The following is a 26,226-nucleotide window of genomic DNA, read 5'->3' as shown; positions in this document are numbered from 1 at the left end:
TGTCATATCACTTAATTACATCAACATTTATTGTAATTACATCTAGTAAATTAGACACATTTAAATACATTCCAGCTAAGAATTTAAACAAATGAGAGTTGCCTGGCACAATGAGAGAAACTGTTACAGTACAGAAATGGTAAAGACACTCCTTACTCTCCAAGTTAAAATGATTTAATTTGATTGACACAACCTGCAGGAATTTATTCTGTGATCAGGATATTTTCTCTTTTACTTAAGATACACACAGTTTGTGATGGAATTTGGTGGTTAATAAGAAAGCAGAGAAGACCATAAGAAATATGAAAGTTCATGCTTTTCTCTTTTCATTAAAGAGTTATCTAAAATGACAGTTTAATCCTTGATAGTCATTTTTAATTGGCAATTATTGAGTACATACAATGCAACCAGCATTGAACTGAAGTGTCACATTGTCAAATAGGACATTTCCTGTTGCATTTTCTTTGGAAGCTTGAATATGACTATTAGGACCACAAATACGTAAATACCTCACATTCCAAAGAATATGGGGCCTGATCCTCTTTCCAGAGCTATGATTAATAGCAGCCCCCACCGACTAATCCTCCCTTCCCAAATACACTTTATAACCTTATAAGATGATCTGAGGGTCAGGAGAGAAAGAGACAATACATTCTTAATGGAGACTACAGAGCCTGTGCTCTCTGTTCTCCACCGAAACACCAAAGTTAAATGCGATTAAATTCAAAAATAAAGATGGGGACACCGGCATGTCACTTCCAAGGCTCTGTATTTACTGTCATTGCAGTGAAGCGAATAACTTGTAACTCAATTTTATACATGATCCTGTGGCTTGAGGCTATACAAGAGGAGAGAGAGGTGTCTACTCCTCACTTGGAGATTTCTTAAAGCAAGAGACTTTCCTATGGGTGCAAGAACCTAAGAAGCCAAGGAGAAAAGACCTCTCTGATTCTCACAATCCCCTGGGGTTGCTGAGGAAGAAGACCTCAGTGGTTGACTGGGCTTCATGTGGAGAAGTATGAAGTAGAAGTGTAACAAGAAATACAAGGTCAAATTAAGGGATCCTCATGGAGGAGTGAGGGACATTAGCTGCTTATGGAAAGTACAGTACCGGGAGGAACAGCATGTTGTGTTTACACACTTTGACATCATTCATTTCTGGGTAAAGCCTCAGCACCAACTGTTTCTGAGACATCTGTCAATTCATTTAAGGTCTCTGAGCTTCGGCTTCCTCCACTGCAAAATGAGAACAATGGACTCTACCTTACAGGACTTTTTATGAAGGACAAACTGGACAATTCCTTTAGAAATGATGTGAACTGATCATACTAAGCAAACATTGATATTATTACATAATCTATATATTACACTCACCTCCACTCCTTGCCCATGTTATCTTACCATGTTATATGTATTCTTAGGATGGCTAGAGTCTTGTACTACTTTATGCCTTGTGTACTCTCCAGATGTGCTATATTTAGCAGAATCTAAGAATGATTTGCAATGACCCTTATCTTTGCATAATTGTCTTCCTTTTGAGGGTGTGTGGAACTTTTAAATGACTTTTAACTTTTTAAATGAACTTTTTAAATTTAAACTTCTAAATGAACTTTTAAATGACAATAGATCTCACCAATGATACAGGTTAAACAAGCCAAATCTGAAAATTTGAAATCCAAAATGCTCCAAAATCTGAAATGTTTTACAGCCAATATGATGTTCAAAAGAAATGCTCATTGCAACATATTGGATTTTGGATTTTCAGATGTGGGATGCTGAACTTGGTAAGTGCAATGTAAATATTTCAAAATCTGAAGCAAATCCAAACTCTGAAACATTTCTGGTCCCAGGCATTTTAGATAAGGGGTACTCAACCTATGTCTGTATTTATGTATGTTTAAGAATGGAAAAACCGTGAAGGATGCCCTCCAGCTGACAACCAGCAAGGAAACTTGGGACCTCAGTCCTACAGCCTCACAGAACTGAATACTGGCAACATTCTGAAGAAGTTGGAAACAGTTTCATCTCCAAATCCTCAACATAAGAGAGCAGCCCAACTGGCACCTGAATACCAGCCTTCTTGAGACCCTGAGCAGAGAAGCAAGTTGAGCTCACCCAGACATCTGATCTACGGAAATAGGAGCTAAAAATAGATGTTGTTTTAGGCTACTAACTTCGTAGTAATCTGTTATTCAGTGATTGAAAACTGATACAGATGCTAAAACCTATTTATTAAATGAATACTATTTATTAAATGAAAGCCATCGATTAAATGGTCATGAAGCAACTAATATATAATATCAGGGACTATTTCATGTGAGGTCTGGTCTGAAAATTCTTCTTAAGAATTTTGAATCCTTATTAGAATCTGAAAAAAAAATCCTAATTACAATTAGGATTAATTGGAAGGCATGAATAAGCACCTCTGGTGATGTTGAAAACGTTTGCTGAGGATAGCGTGGTAGAGTTTAGTAAAACCTGTAGTCAAGTAGGTTGGAGGTTCAGCACCAATATAATTTGGCCATAAACTTCCATGGTTTACTCATAGGCTGATGGCATGTAGAGTACATACAATGAAATGATCATTTTTTTTTTGTTAAGGAGTGAATTCTCAAAATATTTGTAAAAATGTGCAGATCAATAGCTTGGGATGGCTTTATGGAAAAACAGAGCTCATGTTAAGTCTCAACACTGAGTACTCATGAGTAAAGTAAAAGAACACTGATGAGGAACTAGAAGAAGACTACAGAGATAATCAAATGTGCGCTCCTGCCTCACCCCCTATGCATTATAAAATGTCATCATTCCCTGCCAAAAAGAGCAGTCCTTTTATTTTAGTATATCTCTAGGGAATAAGATCAAAGAACACTCTCCTGGGAATTTAATTATCCTTTGTTGGAGGAAATCCTCCCCTTCAACATGAAGGTAAAAAGTGAAGGCCATTTCATATTGTTCTGCCTTCACCCCTGCCTGTTAATTTTATAACGCATGTTTAGATACTAGAATATTTTAAGAATACAGCGACCATACTGGCATCTGGTGTTACTGGCAACCAGTCCAAGGACAAGCTCCAGTGAGAATTTAAAAATGCCTTTTCCTACAGAGAAACTGTTAAAACAAACAAACAAACAAACAAACAAACAAAAACCTGATTATCAATTGTTCCCTAATTCATGAGGAAAAAGAACACGTATTATCAAAGAGCTAAATTATAAATAACTGGATTTATAACACTTTTCCACTAAGTGTTTCCAGAATAATGGTCCTCAAACTTGACTGTATATTGTAGTTAACTAGGGAGCTTTAACAAATTCTGATGCCTAGGTTCTATGTCCTCAAACATTCTGAGCTAATTGGTCTGGAGTTCAGTTTGCTTATTGTGATTATTTCAAGAGCTCCCAGGTAATTCTACTATACGGCCTCTGAGCCATGGTCCAGGATTACATGCATAATTCACTTTTCAAGAAAGACAACTATGAGTTCAGTTTATTTCTCCACTAGAAGGACTGGATTCTAGAGATCTTTGAAATAAAATATCCAAGGCTTTGGGAGGCCGAGGCAGGTGGATCATGAAACCATCCTGGCCAACATGGTGAAACCCTGTCTCTAATTAGCTGGGCATGGTGGTACGCACCTGTAGTCCCAGCTACTTGGGAGGCTGAGGCAGAAGAATTGCTTGAACCCAGGAGGAAGAAGTTGCAGTGAGCCGAGATCACGCCACTGCACTCCAGCATAGTGCCTGGTGACAGTGAAACTCTGTCTCAAAAAAATTATATATATATATATATCTCCATGCATATTTTGCTGAAATAAAAATGTTACAGAACAGTGCTTTTATTTCAACGTTCTCATTTTTCCAAATGTTTTTTTTTTCAATTCCTCTGATTGCAATGCAGCAATGTTTTGTCTGAATGCAAATTAAATCTACCTTTTAATAATAAGAATGTGTCTCTGCCTCAGGACCATGTACAAACATTCCGGTGAAGGCAGGCAGTGACCCAGGGATGTTCATAATGGACTGAGAGAGACGTGGCAAACATACAGGCATGCATTGCAAATACTAGACTGTGGGAAATTAATAGTTTTAACACTTAAATCAACTTCACATGGCACAGAAGCATATTTTAGCAATAGTTTATCTACCTTCTACACTAGCTTGGGGGAATTGCAGATACAAAGTTGGAAATACACCTGACTGAAGGTAACATTATACTTTACCTTGGCTGAAACTTGGGAAGCAAAACAATTTGGCCTTTATATTAAAAAAAAATCACAGTTCATTTGAGGTCACATCGCTATAGAAAGAAGAGTGAAAATTTTAGTGAGAAAAGCTATTAGCAAGGAATAATTAACCATTATGTTGGGTACAAGCTATTATTTTCTAGAGAAGGAATAGACTTTATGGAACTTAGTTTTTTTCATCTTACATTTTCTTTTGTTTTTACCCTCATGGACATGTTGATAATGAATCAACCGGAACATTTTTGAGGCTGTCAGAATCTTCTGATTCTGGAGCTTAAATAAAGTTGTTTACTGGCAGGTTGACTGAATAATAGAAATTTGATGGCGAGAGGCCAAACCAAAATTTGACAGAAGGCCTCTAGACCGGGTAGTTGACAAGCCCAGGACTTACATGAATGCAACCCCAGAAGAAAAACTTGCAAGTGCCTCTTGAATAGCCATTCAAGACTCTTGCATGAATTTCAAGGCAGCTGATGGTGATTTCCTCCTCTGTTTACAACTTACTTATTCTTCTTATAAAAAGAATGCTGGATCCTTTTCTTTCCTCCCGAACACCAACAGTTCATTCTTTCAAAAATGCTAAGGCATTCAGATAAAAGTAGATGAAAATATTGTTTGCTAGAAACATCTTCAAACAGAATAAGAGTTTTCACACACAGAATGCTCATTAGAAGCAGAAGCAAACATATCACTGTAACGTAATAATAGTTCATATTGAGCAAATACTCTGGGGTGTGTGCCTAACATACAATAGCTCATTTAATTAACCATTATGTTGGGTGGAAGCTATTATTTTCATTTCACAAATTAAGAATCTCAGACACATAGAACTTAAATAACTTGCTGAAAGTCATACAGAAAGCAGTAAAGGAGCCAGTATTCAAAAATAGGCAATTTGGTCAAACGTATCCACTCTTAATTATATCACTATACTATAGTTGTTGTGTAAAGTGGCCCATGAGAACAAGCAATGGGTACCTTGACCCATTGGAAAAAGATAAATTCAGGAAAGTTTCTTGGGGAAGTTTATTTCTGAGCTAAGTGAAAATGTTAAATAAAAATTATGTGGATGAGGTGGATGTAGGAAGAGGGATGGAATTCCTGGCAGAGGGGACAGCATAACTGAAATCAGGTTGAAACAAAGCAAAACAAAAAACAACCTTATATTGTGTGTTGGGTAGTTTGGTACAGTAACGAGATAATGTTTAAATCAAGGCAATGGTACTGGAGTGGTAAACGGAGAGAAGATCGTGGCAGTCTTCGCATCACACCAGGTGCTTTGACTTTGTTCTATAGGTCAGAAAAATCTCAAATATTTCTGATCATGACCCACAGAAAAAAATACATTTTACGTGGTAACAAGTACATTTTTAAGCATATATTTTATTTCTATTTAATAAATGTTTATGGGATCTCGGACTCTCTGGACCCTCCCTCCAGCCCAGCCTCGCTAGCTCCATCTGCGGAGCTACCACCTCCAACTCAAAATGCCTGTCTGGGGCGGTGGAAACAAGCGTGGGGCTTGAGGGAGGGCCGTGTGCCACACAGAAGAGGTGTCGTGTGATGGCAGGAGTTTCCACTGCTGCTGCTTTCTCTGCACGGTTTGCAGGAAAACTTTAGACAGCACAACAGTGGCTATTCACGATGAAGAGATCTACTGCAAATGCTGCTATGGAAAGACATACATCGGCCAAAAGGCTATGGTTACAGCCAGGGCGCTGGCACGCTTAGCATGCACCGTGGCGAGAGGCTGGGCATCTAACCAGAGAGTGCTCAGCTCCACAGGTCTACGACAAATCCAAACACTTCTAAATTTGCTCAGAAATATGGAGGTGCTGAGAAGTGTTCCAGATGCGGGGATTCTGTATATGCTGCCGAGAAGAACATTGGAGCTGGAAAGCCCTGGCACAAAAACTGTTTCCGATGTGCAGAGTGTGGGAAGAGTCTTGAATCAACAACTGTGACTGAAAAAGAAGGTGAAATCTATGGTAAAGGATGTTATGCAAAGAACTATGGGCCCAAGGGATTTGGTTATGGCCAAGGAGCAGGCGCTTTTGTTCATGCCCAGTAAGGTGGAAACCCAGAATTAATCATCACATTCTGAGAATCTCTTCATAATCTAGGCACATGTAATCTTTAACACTAAACTACTGTGATATTCTACCAGCATTAAGTACTGTGTATTACCCTGCACTTAGATAGGCTGGCTAACTCGTAGGAAGAGAGCACTGTGTCATATCCTTTTGTTTTATTCATCAGCATTTTGGGGGAACATTTCTTTTATGTTTTAAGTAAAACTTCAGCTCGAAAATAAATAAATAAATAAATGTTTACATACCGTTATTTTTTATATATAATTTGTAATATATCATAGATAACACACATACACACACACACACACACGTACACTTTAACTGGTTGAGCATCCTAAACCCAAAAATATGAAATTTGAAATGCTACAAAATCAAAAATTTTTTGAACAGCAGAATGATGCTCAAGGAAATACTCATTAGAACATTTCATTTTGGTTTGCTCTTTTTGAGACAGAATCTCACTCTATTGCCCAGTCTGGAGTACAGTGGCACAATCTCAGCTGATTGCAACTTCTGCCTCCTGGATTCAAGTGATTCTCCTACCTTGGCCTCCTGGGTAGCTGGAACTACAGGCACATACCACCATGTCCAGTTAATTTTTTGTATTTTTAGTAGACAGGGCTTCACCTTATTGACTAAGCTAGTCTCGTACTCCTGCCCTCAAGTTATTCACCCACGTTGGCTTCTCAAAATTCTGGGATTACAGTTATAAGCCACCATGCCCAGCCATCATTAGAGCATTTTCAGACTTTATATTTTCATACCTGGGATGCTCAAATCATGCAAATATTCCATAAACAAAAAAACTCTGATATTTGAAACACTTCAATCTCTCTCTCTCTCTCTCTCTCTCTCTCTCTCTCTCTGCCTCGTGTGTGTTTGTGTGTGTGTTTATGTGTCTGTATACATGATACTTGAACAATGTGTATGTTGTATAAACCATACACTCTATGTTGAAAATCTGGGCATAACTTTTGACACCACCAAATCTTGACAACCAATAGCCTACTGTTGACTAGAAGGCTTGCTGATAACACAAGCAGTTAACACATATTTTGTATGTTATATGTAGTACGTACTGCATTCTTACAATAAAGTAAGCTAGACAAAGTAAAATGTTATCTAGAAAATCATAAAGAAGAAAAAAATATATGACCACTCATTAAGTAGAAATTAATCATCATAACATTTTCATCCTTGTCGTTTTCACATTCAGTAGGCTGAAGAAGAGGAGGAAGTGGAAGGGTTGATTTTGCTGTCTCATAGGTGACAGAGGCAGAAGAAAATCTATTTATAACTGGAATTATGTATTGCTCAAGGGTCAAATGTGTGTGTGTGTATGTGTGTGTTTGAAAGAGAGAACAATATATATATAAAATATTATACATACATATGTATATATCTATACATATATAGAATTTTACAATTAAATGAAAAATTTCAAGAAAAATAATGAATCTTACTATTCAAATATTTGTATTTTCTATTCTAGTTTATATCAATTCCAGTCTGTTTAATTAGAAAAAGAGTAGGCCTCTCAATTCATTTTTAGGTCCCATTAATGAGCTATAATACTGTTTAAATAACACTATCATGAGTGTTGGAAATATAGGGGCTATTATCAAAGGATTTTGATCTTATAGTAGTCATCAGCTATTCGAAGATGATTTTGAACAATTTGCCAAGTTCAGGCAAAAGAGAACAGGGGAGACAAAATCAAGTCTACTTAGGTGCCACAAAAAATAAATTGACTAACTTAGAGTCTCTACTAAAAAGATAATTCTTCATTAGAAGAATGTTACAGAAATGAACAGAGGACCACCACTCTTGAATACCCTTAAAAGTATAATACAAAGCCAGTTAGCTTAGGAGGGTTACTGACATACCTTCCTAAAGGAAAGGAAACAAATAAGATGAGCGGTGGGGCCTTCCAGCTCTAGATTTATCTCCCTGGTCATTGAACATCTGTAAACTAATTTTGCTTGCCTGAGAATGAAAAGTCAAATGTACATGAGATTGCTCTGAAGAGGAGCCTACAGAAAAGTCTTAGAAAATAGTCATGACCCTCTTTACCCAGTCCACTCTTACACAAATGCCTATGCAACTACAGAAGAGAATTCATTTGTCAAAAAAAGAATTTTTTAGGCTCCTAAAAAATACCATTCCTGTGAACAGAAGACAATAGGGTTATTATAGACAAGGCAATAGTGCATTCTGAAACACTGCAAACTGATTAAGAATAATTATTAATAATATTTTTGGTGGTATTTTATTATTATGCTTGGCTAATTTGTAAATATTCGGTTATATTTGAACCTCCACTATGTAGGTCTATACCCTATCTTTTAGCACTAATTTTAATTAGAAAAATAGAAGTAATTATAAGGGAAGTCACATGTTAACTAATGAGCTGAGCCTAACAACACAAAAGACACAGGGAGGCCCTTGAAGGACTCGCTAGCTTGATGTTCTTCCTGGAATCTAGGGCAGGGCAAAAGTCCTAACATCACTCTATGGACAACAGAGATCAAACAGATGAGCCAGGTGCTAGAACTGAGATACTTGTCTCTGTTTCCCGATGTGTACCACGACACCTCAAGTCCAGGAGGGAAAGACTGGCAACACAGCCACTGAAATTGGCAATTCTGGAGAAACTGGGTGGCCTGTTAACATCTGGCTTTCCCAACACGTTCTTTTTCTATAACTCTTTCATTTTAACCTTTGATTTTGAAGAAATTATTTGCCTCCTGGCTGGGCATGGTGGTTCACGGCTGTAATCACAGCACCTTAGGAGACTGAGGCGGGTAGACCTCCTGAGGTCACGTGTTCGAGACCAGCCTGACCATTATGGTGAAACCCCGTCTCTACCAAAAATACAAAAATTAGCCGGGTGTGGTGGCTGGCGCCTCTAGTCCCAGCCACTTGGGAGGCTGAGACAGGAGAACTGCTTGAACTTGTAAGCCAGAGGTTGCAGTGAGCTGAGATCATGCCTTCGCAATACAGCCTGGGTGACAGAGCGAGACTCCATCCCCCCACCCCCCCAAAAAAAGCCAAAAAAACATACACACACAATCCACATTTCTCCATTACACTGCGATCATTTCCTTGTCACTAGAATTGTATCTTCTAGTCCAAGAGATAATTGATCAGAACTGTCAGGACAAACTCTTGGGAATGTAAATGTGCTATCTGAAGCATAACTATCCTAAGAACAGATTATAAAATCTAGAAGCAAAAACTCATCAGAAAAGACTTGACACTCATTTTAGACAAGATGCAGATTATAAACAAATAAATACACAATATGAAAGCAACTTTTACTAAGTCTGATAATGAGAAGATTTTGATCCCATTGATTATTACTGTGTCTAGTTCAAAATATCTTAGGCCTTCTCAATGGTAAAGCGTAACTGGAATGACTAAGGTCAGCTTTTCTGTGAATCATCAGAATGGTAATGAAACTAATCATGTACAAGACTCCTAACTGGATATTGAAGATGGAATACAATAGCCAAAATCAGCACTGCAACAAGACGATAATCTTCATTCACAAAACGCAGTTTAAAACTCTGAAACAATGACACAATGAGTATATTTGTGATAATTACTTGTCATGCCAATTGTATTAAGTCTTCGGGAGGTAGTACACATCTACATGCACAACGAATCCATTTTTATGTGAGCCTACCTCAAAGGACTTTCCTGCTGTGTGTTTTATACTGCTACTGTCTTATATTTTATGTTAGCATTAATGTTTTCATTTTCATATACACGTCCTTAGGCCATTTTATGAAGGGCATGGCTTTAAAAATTTCGGTTGATATATTAAATTAATGTTTAAAAAAAGGTCATGTAACAAGTAGTCCTAAATCAGTTTTTTGTCTTCCTCCTGTACACTCAAACGTTCCAATATGGCTTATTTATTGTGGGTAATACAGAAGTAAGATCCGGGCTCTAAACTCTGACCATCTGTCAGGTTAACATGCATAAGCACTAAGTGTCTTTCTTCAGATGATGGATCCTACCACAAGTCCTCCCTAAAAGAATATATCAATCCCCTTCCCCACAAAAATAAAAAAAAATGATTTATATCAAAATGCATTCATAAAATAGAGAGGCTTTCTCTAAATTGGACTTCTGGTTAAAATACTAATTTATCACCTCAGAAAACTCGTCTAATATTATACAGGTAGAAAAACTTACCAAGGTATACAAAATTCAAAAAAATACAAAAAAGAGACAAAATAATGTAGTGATTAGGAATAAAGGTTCTAGATCCAGGCCGGGCACGGTGGCTCACACCTGTAATCCCAGCACTTTCAGAGGCCAAGGTGGGAGGATCACGAGGTCAGGAGATCAAGACTATCCTGTCCAACATGCAGAAAATTTGTCTCTATTAAAAAATACAAAAATTAACTGGGCACCATAGTGCATGCCTGTAACCCCAGCTACTCAGGAGACTGAGGCAGGAGAATTGCTTGAACCCAGGAGGCAGAGGTTGCAGTGAGCCGAGATCACTCCACTGCACTCCAGCCTGGTGCCTGGCGAGAGAGCCAGACTGTCTCAAAAAAGAAGTTCTAGAACCAGACGATCTCTATCAGACCCAGCTCAGCCATTGACTGACATGTGAGTCTGGTCCAGTTATTCCACCTTTGAGAGCTTTAGTTTTCTCAATTCAAAATAAGAGTACTTATCATAAGGTTTATTTAAAAAATAAAAGATCCGTGTAAAGCATCTGTATCTTATTCAACATGTTTATTAATATTACTATTATTACTAATACACAGATAACTTCAAACGTTGCTTTGAAAAACCTAGTAAGGATGTGAGTGGCATGCTGTATTTTAGATTCAGATTCAACAGTCACTGTACTAGTGACATTCATATGATATTCATATCATATGAATTTCATAGCACAGCACAGCAATTAAGAATAAGGGTCTGGTTTTAAATCTTAGTTCTATCATTTATTAGCTGTATTTCATTCAATAATCTTAACAGTTATATAAAATAGATAATAGCATTACCTACCTTATAATTTTGTTGGGAGGATTAAATAAATTACTAAATGTCAAGCTCTTAGAAAAAAAATTTGCTGTTGTAATTATCTATTTTAGCTCAGAAGGGAAATGTCCAAATATTTAAATAGCCAGAACAACAACATAACCAGTCTAGAAGTCATTGAGGTAATAATAATTTTAAAAAATCATCATAACAATTAAAATAGTAATGGCTCAGGTGTAGCATGCTATCATTTCCCTACAATTTCACTATATTACTCACATGACCTCTCAACAAGCCTGTAATATGCGTGGGCTATAGATTAGTGTCTTCAAATTATACTTCATGAACTTGAGGCTCAGAAATTAATGACCTGCTAAGCCACAGAATTGTAGGTATTAGAGCCAGTGCTAACATCTAGGTGTGGGCCTCAATGCCGTTTCTACTACACTCCTTCTCAATGGCCAAAGAACCAAATCCAAAGGTCATTCAACAGGCCATCCTGACAAGAACCCTTCTGAAGTAAGACACCATGGTCACAAAAACCAAGAGCACGTGCTTCCTGACTCAACAGTTTTAGAGAAGTTATAGGTAATAACTGATAAATATGCACAAACCAGAAGGTCATTACTACCAAGATGCATCAGATTCTATTCATGTAAAGAGAATTTGGTTTTCCTTTCCTTCTGACACTTCGGATTCCCTTTGTCTCTCAAATATATTAACAACTATTTTTAGCCGGATGGAGAATATCATGAATAGGTCCCTCTTAAAAATCTCATTCATCTTCCAACTTCTATTTAAGCATTAAAACTTGACATTTTTAGATTTTTTGATCCTTATAAGAATATATGTGGATAGAATATATATACACACAAATATATATATATGGCATGCATATATATGTGGACACAGGTCTATTCATATACATTTATAATAAAGAAATGCTGCTTAATTTTATGTACTAGAGATTCAGAGAACTAGACCAGGTAACGCTCAAATCAGAATTTACCCATTATTAAGGAGAAAGAAAAAAAAGGAAAATCAGTAAACACACAAATCTTCCCACTGACAAGGTTCCCTTTTTGAGCTTCCTTTCACTTTGCTTCTGATTTTCTTCTCACATTATGGGCTTCAGATAATCCTGCACATTTTCTTGCTTCTGAAGAGATGCCATCTCCAGAAGAAAAGACACGAGATCTTTTTGGAGAGAAGCAATTCATGAATACTGTTAGGCAGGGAGGCAGTCAACAGCATTTACTGAATCTTTATCCACCGAAGCACTGTGCTAAGTGCTTAGAGCTGAATCTCTCCTCCTGTTCAGTTAGATAGAGGGAAAAGCTATGAATTCTAGTATCAGCACTGACCTACTTAAGCCATGAATAAAGAATAAACAGGTTGTCTTCTTCTAGCGCACAAGTTAAGAAACAGAACCAGAAACCTTGATATATATATATATATATATATATATATGTTTTTCAGCCCAATGCATTATGGATTTATGCATGTTTCAGCTCTTACTGAAATTTTATAGCTCACTTTCTTTTGATCTAGAAGGTTCAAAAATGTCCAAGTCAACAACTCAGCTTGAAATTTAGAACGTTTCTGAGCAATTCAGTTTCAGAAACTTTTTAGACCAACATGTCTCAAACTCTTCGCTACTGACATTTTAAGCTAGAAAATTCTTTGTTGGAAGGAGTAGGGGACTTTCCTGAATTTTAGATTGGTTAGTGGCATGCCTGACCTCCACTCATTAGATGTCTGTTTTTACCTCTCCAACCTAGTGGTGACAACCAAAAATGTCTTCAGACATTTTCAAATAAACCCTGGGAACAACATAATTATTAACTGAAAACCCGTAACTAGGCCAAAACTTCACCTAACATATAACTGTATTAGATAGGTAGTATATAAGGATGGCATATAAGGGCCTAGAAGTGAATGACATTAAATTTAAAATAACCACCTTTTTCCCTAAAGATATTTTTATTCACCTTGTATATAACATTGAGAAAATATCAGTTGTCCAATATAAAAAATTGGAGACATTAAAGCAATATGCCCCTGGTCTTCCAAAATCTCTGCTCTGCTTGCTTTAGTCTGTAACATTAAGGATCTGTTTCCCAAAAAGTCCGTAGCTAAGACCTACAAGTTGCTTTCAGTTCGTCAGAGGAAAAGGAAAGACCACTAAGAAAAGTGGTCATCTTAAGAACACCGTGCATAAAAAGAAAGAAAAAGTAAACCAGGTTTCTGTTCTTAAAAGAAACAGTGGGAAAAAAGAGAAGACACACATTATCATTTCAAAGCAATTTATGTTAATGACAATCGGGCAAAAGATATTGTTTTTAGTTGTGTTCTTGCAGAAATAATGTCAAATTTCCTTGAAAGTCAGATTTTTAGAAAATTTTAGATTCAGAGAGTACATGTGGTTGTTACATGGATATTACATGTGTAATGGTGGGATTGGGCTTCTAGTGTACCCATCACCCAAATGTTGAACATTATACCCAATAGGTAATTTTTCAACTCTCATTCCCCTCCCACCATCTTCCCTTTTAGAGTTTCCAGTGTCTATTATCTCCAGAATATCAGATAACTTAAAAAGTTTCATGCATGTTAAATAGTTAAAAGTTATATTATTAGACCAAAGAAAAAATGAAAAACTTTTTTCCCAAAATAGCATAAATGTTTATTTTCTGTATAATTTGCTTTGCTGTCCCGTTTCTACAATATAGAAAAGTATATTCGAATAGCTAAATATATTTATCATAAATATATTAGATATATATAAATATAGTAAACATATCTTTCTACTTTGGGATATAAACAGAGCTAAAATATTATATACCTAACTGCCCCAAAACAGTCCTTTAAAATCATGGAATTAATGTGATTATTTAATCTTGTTCAGCAATTTGATCCAAACACTTAAATAGAAAAAATTATTTAGTAGGTAATACACAGGAAAGAAGAAGGAAGGAAAAAGCTTAGTACTCTAGAACACTTCCTGAAAATCAGAAAACTAGTAACATTCAATTGTATCTAAATTAACTCTCTCTGTCTCTCTGTCACATAGGCACACACACCCCATGACACTGAATAAATACCTTCTGGAAGGAAGGAAGGAAGCGTATGAAGCAGCATTAAACAGAGAAAGAAAGTGACAACCTCAAGAGACATCAGTGACTTAAGTTCTAGTCCTATGCTGGATTTCAGAAAGTTGTCATAATCTCTTTAAGCCTCAGTTTCTCAAATGTAAAATTTTAGGGTTTACTAGAAGATACATATGACCTCTTCAATTTAAACAATCTGTGATTCACAATGTGTTTCAGATGAGGAGGGTAGGAGGCGCATTCTTAGTTTCAGGTTCTAAAAAAAAATTAAATGATCTAAGTTACATCCTAAAATCAATATGAGCTGCAGTTCTGAGAACAACTTGGCCAGTTAGCCTGAATATTTTTGGCAATGCCAGCAACAGATTGGCTGGATGGCACTGCACAAGAGAATCTTTTTAACACAGTCTGCTCAATCTGGCCTATTCAATGTTCTGCTTGAGATAACTTTAAATTTGGGTTGACTTAGAACTTGTCCTTGGTATCTTCTCACAGGCTGTTAAAAGGACAATCCATGATAAATGTCATCTTCCTTAAGTCAATTCTTGCCAACGTTTTCATGCTACTTTTGTTCTACAATACCATTTATAGTTTAAGACATACTGCCCACAAAACAGTACCTACAGAAGGTTGGAAACAATATTCTATTCTCTCTTTCAGACACATGTAACATATGTAACATTAAACAGGGTTCAAAGGGAATGCATTGAAAGTTGACAGAGGAATTTGGATTACAAATGGCTCACAGGAACAGAAAGTGCTTTTTTTGGCTTACTAGGTAGAAGTGGGACAGAAGGTAAACAAGCTATGCGTAGATTTCTATAGCGGTAAAACACCTCATGTTACATATCACCACACCCCTGCTGTAGAATACACACTATGACATATTATAACAAGATTTAACTATTATTTACATCAAGGTTTGCCAATGAAAAGAGCTTTGAGAAGCATGCTAGCTTGCAGTTGCCAAAAACACAAATAACAGCAGTAGCTGCAATCAGGAAGTAGTCTGGGGATAATGGAGTATCCAAGAACAAAGCCATGTATGAATTTCTCCCTGTCTTCCATTTCAGAGAAAGTGATCTTTGTAAAAAGAAATACCTAATAATGCTTGAGAATTTTTTATATTTATAATTATAATACAAAAGAAAATACTGAAGACTGTATTTTTAGGTGTCCTGGTTCAAAGGAGCAAACCACACCGTGATCCTTACCAGAAAAGCCATTTAAGATAACTGGAGAAAAGTGGCTTTAGAAATAAGTAGGAAATGCCTCATACGATATTTTAGTAATATCAAGCAGCTATTTGCACAAAAAGATGGAGCTGCTCCACATTTCAGTACATATTCCAGGGAGAAGGCAGCAGATATGAGTAGGTAAACATCTCTAACCTGTCTAGTCGCATCAGCATATTAGCTAGAGAAACAAGACACTTAAATTCTGGGACCACCTAAAGTGATTTGTTGATCAACTCTGTGCATAATTACTGCTTTTGTTTCACTAATTTTAATTACCTGTTTTTCTTTTGTCCTTATGCCCTGAGGTGAGTTTTTCATCAGTAATGGGCATGATTTTATGAATATCACATGCAGACAAGCATGTTAGACCCACTGAACTTGGGAGACCATTTCTCCCCCTTCCCTTCTGTAAGGTTAGCTGCTATTTTCTGAAAATGAGATTGATTCTATGGTAACATGCACAAAGGCACTAATCAGGAGAACAGGAGGGTTTGTGAATTCAGTCAAGCTTATAAAGTACCTCATTAGAACACACTACCAATCTATGACCCCAATAACAGCAGTCCCGAAATTATAAATACATTAGATGTTTAAATTATTACCCTTTTTTACGCTACATATTCGAGCACTCATTATAATTTCCAGAAGAGCTCTTAAAGAATAAATAATGTGGATAATAAAAACTAAAAAGCAGCAGCTGCCCAGGTGTGCTTAACCTAGAGCTAGACGTCCAGGCAGATCCAAACCGCCTGCTGCCCCTCCTTCCCTCTTCCTACACTGCCTACAGATAATCAGTTTGATTTTTTGTACCACGATTTTTAATCAAGCACTGTGTATCATTATTTCTGGGTAATACTTTTTATTATTTTCAGTTCAAAGTAATTATTGCTAAAGTGGAATTTTTAGTTTTAATATTTATTTATTTTGAGACAGGTTCTCACTCTGTTGTCCAGGCTGGCTGGAGTGCAGTGGTTCAATCAGACCTCACTGTAGCCTTGAACTCCTCCCGCCTTAGCCTCCCAAGTAGCTGAGACTACAGGTGCATGTCACAACATCTGGCTAATTTTTAAATACTTTTTGTTGTGGTGGTAGAAACAGGGTCTTGCTGTGCTTCCCAAGCTAGTCTTGAACTCCTGGCTTCAAAGACTTCTCCCGCCTCAGCCTCCCAAAGTTCTGGGATTACTGGGGTGAGCCACAGTTCCAGGCTCAATTTTTATTTTTAACGATAATAACTAATTCCGGTGAGAATCCTTTAGGCAGAACCCTCACATCTTGCTAGTATTCATGTGTGTATAATCCCCTGTATAGCCTCCATGTGTCCCTCAGAATTTATGTGTTGGAAACTCAACCCTCAGTGTAACAATGCTGGGAGATGGTGCCTAATGGGAGGTGTTTAGGTGATGAGGATTCTACCCTCAAAAATGGATTAACATCGCTATATAAGGAGCTTTGGGGAAAAGCACTGTGCTCTTCTGTTCTCCTGCCTTATAAGGAACAGGATTCCTTCACTCTGGGGGATACAGCTCTCGAGGTACCATTCTAAAGACCAAGCCCTTATCACCAGACACCAGATGCCAGAGCTTCGGTCTGGGACTTTCCAGCCTCTAGAATCACAAGAAAAATAATTCTGCTCTTTATAGACTACCCAGTTTTAGGTATTCTGTCATAGCAGCACAATGAACTAGAGACATCCCCTTTTAAAAGTCTTGCATGCATTGACAACTGTTGTCTTAAAACCTGCTCATTCTTTCTTCTAGCTGTCACCATCCTCTATATATGCTGGAAATTCACAATCACGAATATTATACGAGGAGAAACAATAAAAACCTATGTCTTTATGTTAGAGCAAACAGGTATAAAAAGAAAGTGATTTCAAATAAGAACCTGAATTTTCTACATTTCATAGCTACTGGGAGGTTTTAAGAGTAGATCCCAGGAGTGCTATTATCACATTATTCATTGAGGAGAAAAGTGCAGTAAAGTAAATATAGTAATTAGAGCTCATGCGAGACAGTCAGATGGTAAATATCTAAATAATGTCACCGTAAGGCTGTTTATAGCAAGGGAAACTAAAATACGTTCTAACGATGTATATATACCATAGAGAGAATGATATTGAGTCTAAACCTCCAAATAAGTATAGGCATTAAGGATTCACACCATTAGAAATACACTGTGATTTTTGTTTCAACCAATTTTAGAAGGAACTCAGAGCTAAGAATTTCTTGAAAGATGATTTTAGATGTGAGTGAAGAGGAAAACACAGGAAATAAAGCTATCATTTATTTTTTGTCTTAGGACAACACTGAAAATTTGTCAGAAGCATCTGCTCCTTAAATGACACAATTGAATAAAAATTGGTGACTGAGGTTTGAAAGTTAATTTCAAAGGTTTATTATACCACAGGGTTCATATTTAGCAGCTGTCAATTTGTTACTGACAACTGTAATAAAATTCAGCAAAACTTGAAATCTTCTCCTGCCAAAGAGACAGCTGTTTCTGAATGTTGGAGATTTGGAGAGTTTTTTTTTTGTTTGTTTGTTTTAAACCAACCTCTATCTGAGAAAGAAATTACTTTTATTTATCAAAAAAGTCATTTGATGATAAAATATTGATATTCTTTAACTGTGTTTTTTAAAAAATGTGTTTTTAAATGTGAGACTTTGCTGTTCTTGTTGTTTCGATATTTGTAGGCAGTTTTTCAACCTGGGTAATGTGAACCCTTCATGGGATATCTGGCAATATCTAAAAACGTTTGTTTGTCACAACTAGATACTATTGGCATCTTGTGCACAAAGACCAGGGATGCTGCAAACATTCAACAAAATGTAGGACAGCCATTACAACAAAGAATTATTTGGCTCAATGTATAAATTGTGACAACCTTGAGAAAATTTGTTTTAAGGGAACTGATTTGATGGATTTAGATTAAAGATGGGTTTGCATTGACAGACTTTCCAAGCCAGTTTTCATCTGGTGGGGAGCTCCAGGCAAGCACGGGCTATTATGCTTTGAGTAAGGGTTATTTGAACAACAGAGTAAAACTTCTTAGCTTGAAATTATAGCAAGTACATTTGCACTGAGGTAATTGAGTTTGTGTCAGTTACACTGAAAATATTTCTATGTACAACATTTTGTAACTGTGCTATAAAAATAAATCTGTAAAAAATTGGACAGGAAATTTCCTTAGGTAGTAATTATTTTCTATACATGCACCAGCTAATAGTCTATACACAGGCTCCTTAATTAGTATTAAACAACAACAACAAAAAAACTTGAATATTGTTTATGCATACCTTTTACCCCATTATTTTCTCAACTTGATGATACTTATAAGCAAATCTATATTCTCAAATAATATTCCTAGATAATTCATTACATAAATAATTATTTTAAGGAATGCTATATAACCAAAACAAACACTTTCAGGCCAGAAATAAGGACAAGGTATCCACATTTTGTTGAATGTTTACTTTCTTTTGGTCATTGAGAGAAGTACTTTAGATTTTTTCTAGATAACAGAATAAGGCAGCTAGAAATTCAAATGTATCTAGGTGTTCTAGCTAAAATATACATTATTCCAATAAAAATTACATTTTGCAAGTAGTATTACTAAAAAGAAATTTAAAGAAAAGTTACTTCACTACCATAATGATGATTTTTATTTAAATTAGGAACACATTTCAAAATTCATGACCTTGGAAACTCTTATTTCATTTAGACGTCCAGAGTAGTTTCTCTCTCTCTGTCTGTCTTAATTTAGCGTATACTTATAGAGTATTTACAATATGCTTGGTAATTACAGAAACATTTTACAAGTTTTAACTCCTGATGACCCTATAATGTAGGCACACATATTATTAACATTTTGCTAACAATGGAAATGAGTCATGCAGGGATTAAGTAATTGTCCAAGGTCCCATAAATAGTAAGTGGCAGAGACAGGATTTGCATCAAGAAAATCTGGTTCCAAAAGCCTTCCTCTTTAGCTCCATGCAGGTGGCCTTCCCTCTCCATTACACAGTATTACACCTTTTATTTATCTTGAGCCTGCCCAGGTTGTATGACCTTGGAAGAGAAATATGTGAAAGGTTTCACATGTGTGAAAGGTTTCAGGTCAAGTCAAAGCCTGGGAGAATGAGAGAAGGTGAATGATCTCACCAGTAATCCATCCATGGAGGTGCTTTGTTTACAAATCTCTCAGAATTAGAAGTACAAACATAGTTAGATTTGAGTTGAATGCATCTGATCTCTAACTTTCATTTGTTTATGGCATACATTTCATATCCCTGACAATTTTTTTTTTCTCTACGAGGACAGGCAATATAGAATGATGTTTAAGAGCATAAATTCAGGAGTTAAACCTCCTGGGTTCAGTTTCTAGATTTAAATTGCAATTATTATATTTCTATTTCATTTCTTGAATGGTGCACAGAGAAAATATGATGTGATCATGAAATTCTCTCCTTCCTGAGCACACTTTCAGATCATACTTTCCCACTTCTTCCTAAGTGGGGCCATGTCACTAGTTCTTCCCAATAAAGTAAGTATAGAAATGATGCATGATACCTGAAGCCCAAGATGCGTAAGAGCCAGTGTATTTTGTCTTTGCTCTCTTTCCTGCCTTGTGGAGCATCAGGATGCAGGATATCTGGATGCAGTGAAGGACTCTAGGGCCTTAAAGGATGGTGGGGCCACAATATGGGAGGAGTCCGCAACCTTGAATCATCACAGAGATTAAAGCCTTCTCCCCTGATATTGACAACATTTATATAACTCGCTGAAATGCTGAGTTGTTTCTTATAACAACTAGCTTTTATTATGGTGACTATCATAACTGTACATCATTCATGTGACCAAAATGGTCACTCTTTTAAACTTCAAATTACCTTGACTTAAAATAGTTTCACTCAGTGTGTGCTCTTCTCCAGAAGAGCTTTAGCCTCATTACCTATATTTTTCTGTAGAGTTCCAAATGTTAAAATAACTTGATAGAGATGCAGATATTTAGAGCAGTTAAATACTGATTTATAAATCCACACAATATTAGTACAATTGATGGAAAAATTCATAAACTAAGTAAAATATATTGACACTATCCACCAGAACACCTGCATTTTCCATGATATGATTGGGCTACTTTAATGAACAGAACAAATAATATGGCTCTTGTGGTCATAACTCTCACAAAGAAAATTATTTATGATAATAATATCCTTTTCTATAAATATATACTATTTTCAACTAACAAGGGAATCTTTACTTTGCCACATCATTACCATATTAATAAATAAATCTATGTCTTCATGTCGACATTTCAATAAGGGCTCCCTAAAGCTTTTAAATTGTCAAAGACATCAGATTTTAAAGGATATGAACCTCTTAAAAAGTACTTGGATGAAATGTTATGTTCAGAATCTCAAATATGAATTCATTGTGTTCTTGCTAGAAGTGACATAATCAGTGTCCTGAGCTTGTGCTGGTTCTGTCCCAAGGAAAAGAGGAAACTTGTGTATTACTCAGCCCTGGCAGATGAGTAGATTCTCCTATAACCTTTTCATCACGAAATGTCTCAAAGAATTTAAAAACTAAAGATTATTTCTTGATTTGGCCAGCTTCCTTATAATATTGGCGGTAAGAAGCTCAGAAAAATTTCCTTTGCTGTCCATCATGTATGCTTTACTCACAGGCTGAAAAGACATAGAAAGCTTCTTCTGAACTTCCATTTAACCATCAGAGTTTATACGTGTATAATATTCATACACATATTTTACTGAGAAGATACAAGCAGTATCTCTTAACCTGTATGTTTTAATGGACTATTAAGATGCACAATCCTTGAACAATTTCAAAATGGCTCAACCCAAATTATTTAGAAGATGATTTAGTTCCAAATATTTTTAAAATTATTTCCTTCCACAATTGTTTGTCTACACAGTTTTTGTAAATAAATGCTATATATAAAGATAGCTCCTGACACTCAACAACATCTCTAAAAACAGTGAACAAAAAAGAAGGAGATATTTCTAGAGATAAGTAAGGTCCACTAAAACAACATAAAATCATAGTTGATAACATCGTAGGGTCAATAGCTGATTCTGTGTTTTAAAATTAGGAAACCAATTAAGATCACACCTAAAACATGGGGATCATAAATATGACACATCCTGTGAAATAGCAGTCGGCACAGCGATCTTGACCACATGTTCACAAACTCAAGCTAAATCAAAGAAAAAGGCTAAAATCTTGACACAACAAGGTCAAAAGGTAGATAGACATTTAACAGACATTTAAAACAAAATTTCCCATTTTTCCATAAGGAACTATTTTTTTTTTTAATCTTAAGGTTGAGTGAAGAAGAGATTTCAAGCCCACTAAAAAACGAATACTATATTTTATTATGCTGCTGACATCCAAATTTGCAAACATAATTTTTTTTTCTTAAAAAAATTAGCGATAGTTTTGAAGTCAGGTAGTGTGATGCCTCCAACTTTCTTCTTTTTGCTAAGGATTGTCTTGGTATATTGGCTCTGTTGCTTTTTTTTTTTTTTTGGGGGGGGGTGGGTTCTGCATAAAATTTAAAGTACCTTTTTCTAATTCTGTGAAGAAAGTTAGTGATAGCTTGATGGGGATAGCATTGAATTTATAAATTACTTTGGGCAGTATGGCCATTTTCATGATATTGATTCTTCCTATCCATGAGCGTGGCATGTTTTTCCATGTGTTTGTGTCCTCCCTCGTTTCCTTGAGCAGTGGTTCGTAGTTCTCCTTGAAGAGGTCCTTCACATCTCTTGTAAGTTATATTCCTAGGTATTTTATTTTCTTTGTAACAATTGTGAATTGGAGTTCACTCATGATTTGGTGCTCTATTTGTCTAGTATTGATGTATAGGAATACTTGTGATTTTTGCACTTTAATTTGTGTCCTAAGGCTTTGCTGAAATTGCTTATCAGCTTGAGGAGATTTGGGGCTGAGATGATGGGGTTTTCTAAATACACAATCATGACATCTGGAGAGACAATTTGACTTTCTCTCTTCCTATTTGAATAGGAATATTTCTTTCTCTTGCCTGATTGCTCTGGCCAGAACTTCCAATACTATGTTGAATAGGAATACAATGCTACAGTAACAAAAACAGCATGGTACTGGTACCAGAACAGATAAATAGGCCAAGGGAACAGAACAGAGACCTCAGAAGTAACACCACACATCTACAATCATCTGATCTTTGACAAATCCGACAAAAACAAGCAATGGGGAAAGAATTCCCTATTTAATAAATGGTGTTGGGAAAACTGGCAAGCCATATGCAGAAAGCTGAAACTGAACTCCCTCCTTACACCTTATACAAAAATTAACTCAAGATAAATTAAAGACTTAAATGTAAGACCTAAAACCATAAAAACCCTAATGAAAACCTAGGCAATACCTTTCAGTGCATAGGCATGGGCAAAGACTTTATGACGAAAACATAAAGCAATGGCAACAAAAGCCCAGATAGACAAATGGGATCTAATTAAACTAAAGAGGTTCAGAGCAAAAGAAACTATCATCAGAGTGAACAGGCAACTTAGAGAATGGGACAAAATTTTTGCAATCTATCCATTTGACAAAGGGCTCATATCTAGAAACTACAAAGAACTTAAATTTACAAGAAAAAAACAACCCCATCAAAAAGTGGGCAAAGGATATGACCAGATATTTCTCAAAAGAAGAAATTTATGCAGCCAACAAACATGAAAAAAGCTCATCATCACTGGTCATTAGAGAAATGTAAATCAAAACCACATTGAGATATCATCTCACACCAGTAAGAATGGCCATTAATCATTAAAAAGTTAGGAAACAACAGATGCTGTAGAGGACACGGAGAAATAGGAATGTTTTTACACTATTGGTGGGAGTGGTCAACCACTGTGGAAGACAGTGTGGCAACTCCTCAAGGATCTAGAACCAGAAATGCCATTTGACCCAACAGTCCCCTTACTGGGCATATACCCAAAGGTTTTTAAGTCATTCTACTATAAAGACACATGCCCATGTAGGCTTATTGCAGCACTGTTCACAATAGCAAAGACTTGGAACTAACCCAAATGCCCATCAATGGATAAAGTAAATGTGCCACATATATACCATGGAATACTATGCAGCCATAAAAAGAATGAGTTCGTGTCCTTTGCAGGGACGTGGAGGAAGCTGAAAAACCATCATTCTCAGCAACCTAATACAGAACAAACTAAAAAATGTTCTCGCTCATAAGTGAGAGTTGAATAATGAGAACACATGGTCACAGGGAGGCAAACATCACACACCAGGGTCTGTCAGTGAGTGGGGGACTAGGGAAGGGATAGCATTTGGAGAAATACCTAATGTAAATGATGGGTTGATAGGAGCAGCAAACCACCATGGCACATGTATACCTATGTAACAAAGCCTGCACATTCTACACATGTATCCCAGAACTTAAAGTATAATAATAATAATGATAAATTAGTAGTAAAATAAAATTAAAATTAAAGTATTTCTTGGCCAGTATAATTTCATATTATGTGTAATGACATAGCAAAATAAGTCAGTATATCTTGGTGGCAAATGATCAATTGGCAAAGCTTTCTAGAATTTTATCTCAAAACTGGTAAGAGGATAGTCACTCAGTATAAGCAGGAAGGGAATATAGATTTGACAGAGTATTTGAACTACAAAGAACCTTAAATACCACTTTAATGTTCATTTTATATACAACAAATCTGAACTCTAAGAGACCTGCAATCATGCAAAGTCATTGAATTAGTTCATCAGTATATTTTAAGCAAGAATTTGGTTGAGTCTCAGTCTGAACTCCTTCATGCTATACAGTTTGTACATGGATGATACTCAGATAAAGAGTTCTGGTTGACTTTTCTGCATTTTACAAATCGAAGTTAAACAAAATAAAATCATTTTGAATAAAGTGGTACGAGCTTAGCGGGAAAAGGTGAAAAAAATCAGAAATGAGTTCTGATCCTTTGTCACTGATTAACAACAGACCTTTTAACTTTAGGATACTAATTTTGAAAATAGACTACATTCTGTCCAACTAATGGGACTATAAAGAAACTAGAGTATGATCATGAACATATCAAATATTATGTCACTATTATCACAGAAAGGTTTCAATTAAACACCACTTTTCCTTAAAAGAGTAAGAATATATTTCAACTACTAAGTTTCTTCCCTATATATAATTACTTTTTCTTAAAGTGGAGGTACAATTATACCACATAAACTAGTTGAAAATGCCACATCAAATATTGTATATGCTTTTCTCAGGGATGTATAAAGTTTCTTCTTGGGTATGTTCTAACTACAAAGAGAATTTTTTCTGAACTATATATGACACTTTTAAATCTCAAGCATATAGGCAATCATCATAAAAATAATTTCAAGTTGGACAAGGAGTCATTTAGTTTCTAGTATTACCTAAGGTCTTATTTGAGAGCTTAGCGGTATCTTTAAAATAAAAACAAAACAACAATACCATTTTCTATTGATTTAGCCTCTCTTCTTTGAAAGTCTCCAAGCCCCATTATTATACCTCTTAATGTTTTAAAGTGTTAAGACAATTCCTTTATTTATAAACCTTTTATTTTGAAATATAGAATCACAGAAAGTTGTAAATACCTACTAGAATTCTTGTGTGTCCTTCACTCAGTTTCTGTTTTTGAGGCAGAGTCTAATTCCGTGGCCCAGGCTGGAGTGCAGTGGCACAATTTTAGCTCACTGCAACCTCTGCCTCCCAGGTTCAAGTTTTTCTCTTGCCTCAGCCTCCCAAGTAGCTGGGACTACAGGCACATGCCACCACAATCAGCTAATTGTTGTATTTTTTTAGTAGAGATGGTGTTGCAACATGTTGGCCAGGCTGATCGCGAACTCCTGACCTCAAATGATCCACATGCCTCAGCTTCCCAAACTGTTGGGATTATAGGTGTGAGCCAACATGTCCGGTCAATTTCATACAATGATAATATCCTGCCTAGCTGTAGTACAATATCAAAATTAGGAAACTGACTGGTCCAGGGATTATTTCAACTTTGCTAATTTTACAGGTACTCATTTGTGTGTTTGTATAATTACAGGTAGTTTTATAATACGTATAGATATATGGCCACCTCCACAGTCAAGATAGAGAACTGACTTCTTCACTATAAGGATCCCTCTTGCTACCTCTCTTTGGCTTACACAACCCCTCTCCTCACTCCAGGCTTGAGGCTTGTCGAATCAATAATCTATTCTCCATCTCTATAATTTTGCCATTTGAAGAATGTCATGCAAATGGAATCATATTTATGTAACTTTTTCTGTTGGAGTGTTTTACTCAGCAGAGTTCCCCTGAGATCCATCTAAGTTGTTGTGTATATCAATTGTTTATTCCTTTTTATTGTGGCATAGTATTCTGTGGCATACCACGGAATACTTAATATACTATACCAGTGTAAAACACATTTTAATACATGTACTAAAAATACAGTGTTTTTAACTGTTGAAACAAACTTTTGTTTG

The 26,226-nt window shown here is 36.1% G+C and overlaps 1 protein-coding gene and 1 pseudogene across 32 annotated transcripts in view; one reads left to right on the top strand and one right to left on the bottom strand.

The window, feature by feature from the left end:
* Positions 1–26,226, bottom strand: part of NRXN1 (neurexin 1) — a 1,157,741-nt gene that overhangs the window by 257,326 nt on the left and 874,189 nt on the right. The gene's annotated exons all lie outside the window — the stretch shown is intronic.
* On the top strand, positions 5,834–6,358 carry LOC101035106 (cysteine and glycine-rich protein 2 pseudogene; annotated as a pseudogene).

The sequence above is a fragment of the Saimiri boliviensis genome, chromosome 1, assembly GCF_048565385.1.
Source record: "Saimiri boliviensis isolate mSaiBol1 chromosome 1, mSaiBol1.pri, whole genome shotgun sequence".
NCBI classification, from domain to species: Eukaryota; Metazoa; Chordata; class Mammalia; order Primates; family Cebidae; genus Saimiri; species Saimiri boliviensis.
The sequence above is the reverse complement of the archived record's forward strand: the minus strand, read 5'-3'. Positions and strand labels throughout refer to the sequence as shown.